Genomic DNA, 8,374 nt, shown 5'->3' with positions numbered 1-8,374 from the left:
CGAAGCCCCGCCAGTCCACTCTGGAGGGGTTCGCTTTGTACGCTGCGGAGGGCGGGGCGGAGTCGTGTGGGCGGAGTCTATCACTATCACAACGTGTCGACTGATCACATGGCGCTTCAGAGCCATTCAGAATCCTGTCGGAAGTGAAATGGCTGGCTCCACATTCTTCTGATGACGTGGCCGCTATAGTAGCCCCGCCGATTGGGGTACGGCGGTGACATGATGGGACAATTAAAAAAAAAAAAAAAATATATATATATATATATATATATATATACCAAGAAAACCAAGAAGACCAAGAAAAAAAAACAAACAAGAAGACCAAGAAAAAAAAAAGTATATATATATCCATCCATCCATTTTCCGGACCGCTTAGTCCCCACAGGGGTCGCGGGAGTGCTGGAGCCTATCCCAGCTGTCATCGGGCAGTAGGCGGGGGACACCCTGAATCGGTTGCCAGCCAATCGCAGAGCACACAGAGACAAACAACCATTTGCACTCGCACTCACACCTAGGGACAATTTGGAGTCTTCAATCGGCCTACCAAGCATGTTTTTGGGATGTGGGAGGAAACCGAAGTGCTCGGAGAAAACCCACGCGGGCCCGGGGAGAACATGCAAACTCCACACAGGGAGCGCCGGAGGTGGAATCGAACCCGCACCTTCCTAACTGTGAGGCAGACGTGCTACCCAGTGCGTCACCGAGCCGCCATATATATATACAGATATATACAGATATATATATACAGATATATATATAGATATATATATAGATCTCTATCTCTCTCTCTCTCTCTCTCTCTCTCTCTCTCTCTCTCTCTCTCTCTCTCTCTCTCTCTCTCTCTCTCTCTCTCTCTCTCTCTCTCTCTCTCTCTCTCTCTCTCTCTCTCTCTCTCTCTCTCTCTCTCTCTCTCTCTCTCTCTCTCTCTCTCTCTCTCTCTCTCTCTCTCTCTATCTCTCTCTCTCTCTATCTCTATCTCTATCTCTATCTCTATCTCTATCTCTATCTCTATCTATCATCTATCATCTATCTATCATCTATCTATCATCTATCTATCATCTATCTATCATCTATCATCTATCATCTATCAATCATCTATCTATCTATATCTATCATCTATCTATATCTATCATCTATCAATCATCTATCTATCTATATCTATCATCTATCATCTATCTATCTATATCTATCATCTATCTATATATATCTATCATCTATCTATATATATATATATCATCTATCTATATATATATATCATCTATATATATATATATATCTATCTATATATATATCTATCATCTATCTATATCTATCTATATACCGTTTTTTTCCGTGTATAGTGCGCAAAATTTAACTAATTTATTGTCCTAAAATCGGGGGTGCGCATTATACATGGGTACAAAAACAAAAATAATAATATATATATATATATATTTTTTTTTAAGTCCCAATGATCGTCACACACGCAGGGAGGTAATGGGTCCCATTTTTATAGTCTTTGGTATGGTCTTAACTAGGCTGGATGTAATTTTTTTTGTTGGCGTTGATTTCTCCGACTGCCCGTAAACGCACCACCGCGCACGGGAAAGAGGCGGCTCTGTATGGGAGAGACGTTGAAGAGGAATAAAAACACCCTTGGAAACCAAAACGGCCCTCGTCGTGACTCGGAGCCGCAACAAATGTTTCGGATTTTTGTAGGGTACATTGTGAGACAGCAAACGAGCAGGTGATCGAGCAAGCCTTGTCTGATACGAGAGCATTGCGGTCGCATGGAGCGTGTTTGAAGTGAACAGCAGAGAAGAAAGGAACAAGGCAAAGTGTTGTGAAATAAAATATTACCTGTAATACGGATTTAGGTAGAAAACTGAACTCTCGCTCTTTATATAGCTGACGTGTCTTGCGCATCCGTTCTGCGCATCTGTAATGGCGGCCTCCGTATGATATCCGGTTTGCGTGTGTGCGAGAGCGAGAGAGAGCGAGGGAGAGAGCGCGAGAGAGAACGCTCAACCGTAGCGCGCCGCCGACCGCCCAACTGCACCGCGCTGGTCGATTAGTGTGACAGAGCCGTCGCTGAAATTTAGAAGATATTTTTAAAGTCCTGATGTACTTTCTAAAATTTAAGTGGACCTCAGTGCGCACTGCGCAGGGAGCTTAATTTGGTGCGGTCGCGCAACCGCAGCGCGCCGGGCGCTCACTGTCGCATTGCTTAAAGAGCGCCTTTGTGTTTTAGTCTTAACACCAAAGGAACAAGGCAAAGTGTTGTGAAATAAAATATTACCTGTAATACGCATTTTGTTATTTGCTGATTGAAACTGCTAATTAAACTGTGAATTGAAACTAATAGGAAGAAAACAACTCTCGCTCTTTATATAGCTGACGTGTCTTGCGCATCCGTTCTGTGCATTTTATTTCACAACACTTTGCCTTGTTCCTTTCTTCTCTGCTGTTCACTTCAAACACGCTCCATGCGACCGCAATGCTCTCGTATCAGACAAGGCTTGCTCGATCACCTGCTCGTTTGCTGTCTCACAATGTACCCTACACAAATCCGAAACATTTGTTGCGGCTCCGAGTCACGACGAGGGGCAAGTTTTGGTTTCCAAGGGTGTTTTTATTCCTCTTCAACGTCTCTCCCATACAGAGCCGCCTCTTTCCCGTGCGCGGTGGTGCGTTTACGGGCAGTCGGAGAAATCATCGCCAACAAAAAAAATTACATCCAGCCTAGTTAAGACCATACCAAAGACTATAAAAATGGGACCCATTGCCTCCCTGCGTGTGTGACGATCATTGGGACTTAAAAAAAATAAATAAATAAAAATAAATTTTTTTTTTAAATTCATAAAAATTGGGTGCGTATTATACATGGGTACAAGCTTTTTTCCAGCATCAGCATGCCATTTTTAGGGGTGCGTACTATACATGGGGGCGCACTATACACGGAAAAAAACGGTATCTATATATCTATATATCTATATCTATATCTATCTATCTATATATATATATATTAGGGGTGTAACGATACATCTATACATCTATACACATCGATTAATCGATATAATGCTCTACGATTTATTGGCATCGATGCTAAACTTAAACATCGATTTATATCGCCGTGTTTGACCTCGGACATGAGACGCGACTTTATTTTGAAATCCAGTTCATTGTTGCTCGCTTCCTCTTTCCGAGAGCAGTGCGCCCGGCGTTGTTGTGTTGTGAGCAGAGCAGGCACGTGAAAGGGGAGTCGACAACTAGTACGCTGCTCCTGGGCTGGTGCTATGGCTAGTGTCCAAAAAGACGAGGAAATTTGCTCCCCTTTAGGCTTCAAGTCATTCGTTTGGAAGCACTTTGGATTCCAAAGAAAAGATGGCTCAACGGACAAGACACGTGCAGTTTGTAAATCCTGCCATGCGGTAAACAAATATTAAGGGAGCACAAATCTCGCCGCACATTTAAAGAAAAAACACGACAGCAAAGTTCAGTGTTAAAATAAGCACTTTCTATACTGCAATACTCTTGTATGTAATTTCCTAAATAAAGAGTTTGCAGTACCTTGTTGATTTTGGGTATGAATTGTTATAAATCAGGATATTGTTCTATATTTTTTATTAAAAAAAAAAAATCGATCGTAGAGCACTATATCGCGATATATCGTGAATGAATCGCAGCAGGCTTTAAGATATCGGCAAATATCGTATCGTAGTTCTTTGTATCGATATTATATCGTATCGTGACAAAACCCGCGATTTACACCCCTAATATATATATATATATATATATATATATATATATATATATATATATATATATGTATATCTGTATATATACATGGCGGCTCGGTGACGCACTGGGTAGCACGTCCGCCTCACAGTTAGGAAGGTGCGGGTTCGATTCCACCTCCGGCGCTCCCTGTGTGGAGTTTGCATGTTCTCCCCGGGCCCGCGTGGGTTTTCTCCGAGCACTTCGGTTTCCTCCCACATCCCAAAAACATGCTTGGTAGGCCGATTGAAGACTCCAAATTCCTCAGCCAAATAATCAACAAGACTGGCTACGGATACCGACTCAAAAATGGGGCCACCATCAGTCACCTCCTATACATGGATGACAAAGTTGTATGCCAAGAGCGAACGAGACATCGATTCACTGATCCACACAACCAGGATCTACAGCACAGACATTGGAATGTCATTCGGACTAGAGAAATGCGGTCGCATGGTGACAAAGAGAGGGAAGGTAGTCCATACAGATGGGGTCTCACTCCCAGAAGGAACAATAACAGACATTGAGGACAGCTACAAGTACCTTGGTATCCAACAAGCAAATGGCAACCTCGATGAAGCCACAAGGAGAGGAGCCACAGCCAAATACCTACAACGAGTAAGGCAAGTCCTCAGAAGTCAGCTAAATGGCAAGAACAAGATCCGGGCAATAAACAGCTACGCCCTGCCAGTCATCAGATACCCTGCAGGAATAATAAGCTGGCCAAAGGAAGAGACGCAGACCACAGATGTCAAGACACGGAAGCTCCTAACCATGCACGGAGGGTTCCACCCTAAGTCCAGCACCCTGAGACTGTACACTAGCCGTAAAGAAGGAGGCCGAGGACTACTGAGTGTGAGAGCCACTGTTCGGGATGAAACAGCCAAGATCCATGAGTACATCAAGGAAAAGGCCCGAACGGATGACGTGCTCAGTGAATGTCTCAGACAATGGCAAACAGAGGAAGAGTGGCTAGAGACACCATCATGGGAGGACAAACCCCTGCATGGGATGTACCATCGGCAGATAAGTGAAGTGGCTGACATCAAGAAATCCTACCAATGGCTGGAAAAAGCTGGACTGAAGGACAGCACAGAGGCACTCATCATGGCTGCACAGGAACAGGCTCTGAACACCAGAGCAATAGAGGCCAAGATCTACCACACCAGACAAGACCCAAGGTGTAGGCTGTGCAAAGAGGCCCCTGAGACAGTCCAGCACATAACAGCAGGGTGTAATATGCTAGCAGGGAAAGCATACATGGAACGTCATAACCAAGTGGCTGGCATAGTGTACAGCAGTGGTTCCCAAAGTGGGCGGTACCGCCCCCCTGGGGGCGGTGGAAAGCTCTGGGGGGGCGGTGAGGAAGAAAGGGGCGGTAGGGGGGCGGTAGGGGGGCGGTAGGGGGGCGGCAGTCGATTTGTACACAACACGCACGCCGCTCTGGCCCAGTCAGATACGACAGCATAGCTACAAAAGCAAAAGCTCAGGTTTGTAATTTCAAGCTTGTAATGTTCAGAATTTTATCTTATAATAAAAACCGCATTCTGGCGGTCAACATCATCTTGAGTTCAAGTCAACATGAAATTGGGGACTCGCCAGAACGCGCCGTGTTGTGTTGTGTTGAGCTGGTTAGGGCAATGGTCCCCAACCACCGGGCGGCGGCCCGGTACCGGTCCGTGGGTCACTTGGTACCGGGCCGCCAAGCCGCACAGAATTTTTTTTTTATCGACGATCAATTAATTCAGGTCAAGACGCTCGTCCCGGTCACGTGACATGTTTCCCCAGTCGAGCCCGCAAAGCTAATATGTGGCGACAGGCTAACTAACCAGGCAGTGAAGCATTCAAAACTGCTTCAACACATGGAGACCAAGCATCCTGCAATAAAAGACAAACCTTAAATCACTTCGGGTGTCATTGTCTCCGATTACGTCTAGATGGGACCGGCTCGTTTCTGAGAAACAAACTCAGTGCTCCCACTAATTCAACGTAATGGTAATGATATTATAAATGTATTATTTATTTATTTATATAAATGTATTGTTTATTTATATAAATGCCGGTCCGCGAAAATATTTCTGACATGTAACCGGTCCGTGGCGCAAAAAAGGTTGGGGACCACTGCCTTAGATCACGTCCGCCACCATTTTCTGTGAATAAATGGAAGAAAATGAATACATGAGAGGGTAAACTTGCTTTTCATACCTTCAATGTTGTCATTTTTGTCTTTAAGTAGGCCTATTTATGAAATGCGATAAAATGCTGTATTTTACATGGTTTTATTTTTTTGTTCCAGAATAAAGTATGGCCTTGGTACAGCAAACAAAAAAGAAGTGTCGGCAATATAGTGTGGAATATCTGAAATATGGATTTGTCGCAGCACCACACAACCAACAGCAACCAATGTGTCTACTGTGTGATAGAGTGTTTTCAAATGAAGCTATGAAACCTTCGAGGCTTTTGGAACATTTGAAGAAAATGCACTCTGATAAAGCAGACAAAAACTTGGCATATTTTCAGTCACTCCGAGACAATGTTCAGAAACGGAAAACCATCGGAAATATGTTTGACAGCATTTCACAACAATCTACTGACGGTTTGCGAGCGTCATACAACATCTCTTTGCTGATTGCTAGATCTGGTAAGCCTCATACAATTGGAGAAGAGCTTATTCTACCAGCAGTAAGAGAGGTTCTACACACAGTTCTACACAAGTCACCTGACCAAATTATAAAAGCTATTCCTCTCAGTGATAACTCTGTTCAGAGAAGAATAGATGAAATGGCTGAAAATATTGAAGAAACATTGTGCAACATGCTTAGGACAACAGAATTTAGTTTACAGTTAGATGAGTCCACTCTGCCAGGCAATGAATCTTTGCTTCTTGCTTATGTTCGTTTCGTCAAAGATGAAAGCTTGGTTCAAGAGCTGTTATTTGCAAGACAGCTTGAAACAGACACAAAAGGGGAGTCAGTATTTCGTGTCGTTGATGATTTTTTCAAAGAGAAAGACATCCCACTTTCTAACATTCTTGCTTGTGCAACAGATGGGGCACCATCAATGGTAGGTCGTCATCGTGGCTTCATTAGTTTCTTGAAAAAAGCTGTACCTGGAGTACTTACAGTGCACTGTGTAATCCACAGGCAGCATCTGGTCGCAAAAAACCTGAGTGGTAGACTACACAAATCAATGAGTACTGTTATCACAGCAATAAATAAAATCAAGGCACATGCCCTCAATTCCCGACTGTTTCGACAGCTGTGCACTGATAATGATGAAGAGTTTGAACGTTTAGTGTTGCACACAGAAGTTAGATGGCTGTCAAAGGGAAACTGCCTGAGACGTTTCTATTCACTGTTTGATACAGTTGTTGAATTCTTCCAAGACTCCAATTCTGTTCTGTGTGATGAACTAAGAAACATGAAGCATGACATTGCTTATTTGGCAGATATATTCGCAAAGTTCAATGAAGTTAATTTGCAGCTGCAGGGAAATGAGGCTAACCTAATTACAGTCAAATCAGCTATCTCCACCTTCCTGGCCAAGTTACAGTTATTCAAACGAAACATCGCTCGCCATGCACTCTACCAGTTCCCAAGCCTCTCTGAATTGGATAAGGAAAAAGGCATACCAGACGATGACCTTGAAGTGTATTGTACACACCTGGATGAACTGCACAGAGACATGTCTGAGAGATTTGAGGACATTTTATTGCTTGAAATACCAGACTGGGTGATCAATCCATTCCTAAATGTCGACGGTGAAGAAACTGGAGTGGCAGAGGAAGAACTGATTTCAATTCAAAATGACATTGAGCTAAGGCCAAAGTTCAAAAAGTCATATCAAGATTTTTGGTTACAAAAAAAAATCTCTGACTGCTATCAAGTGCTGTGGAACAAGGTCAAGATCTACTTCATTGCCTTCCCAACATCATATTTAGTAGAACGGGGCTTCAGTGCAGTCACCTTGCTTCTTTCCAAGCAAAGAAACCGACTGAAAATTACTGACCGCGGGGATCTACGACTTCTTCTCAGTGAGTTCCAGCCTGATGTTGAGAAGCTTATGTCCCTGCACCAAGCACATCCATCCCATTAATATTACGTGTGAGACAATGAAGGTTACTGGTTGAATGTTTATTTACAGTTCTATGTTGCTGAAACCGTTAAAACTGCTAAAAAATGAAATTTGTTTACTAAATACTAAATTGGGTTTTATTTGTGAAATACACATTTGTTTTTAACCTTTTGTCTTTTCAAATTGCAGCAAACCAAATATCAAGAAAAAGGTGTTCTTTACATATGTGCCGGGGGGGGGGGGGGTGGGGGGCTTAGGAGGGGGGCGCTAGGAATTCACTGGGGAGCCAAAGGGGGCGCCAGCCTGCAAAAGTTTGGGAACCACTGGTCTAACTGCATAGCCTGTCATCATAGGCAGCCGTGTGATTACGCAATCCTCAGAGGAGGCTAGACTGGACGTTGGCTCCTCCGAGCGAATCGTCTTCGGTTTTAAAATAACTATTTAACGATTTTTGTTAAAAATGATACGAAATTATAAGGAAAATGACTTTAAGATAAAAACAATTTAATTTGTTTTTCCCCTCTTCATGATGGCTGGGGAGGCG

The sequence above is a fragment of the Syngnathus typhle genome, linkage group LG10, assembly GCF_033458585.1.
Source record: "Syngnathus typhle isolate RoL2023-S1 ecotype Sweden linkage group LG10, RoL_Styp_1.0, whole genome shotgun sequence".
Taxonomy (NCBI): domain Eukaryota; kingdom Metazoa; phylum Chordata; class Actinopteri; order Syngnathiformes; family Syngnathidae; genus Syngnathus; species Syngnathus typhle.
The sequence above is the reverse complement of the archived record's forward strand: the minus strand, read 5'-3'. Positions refer to the sequence as shown.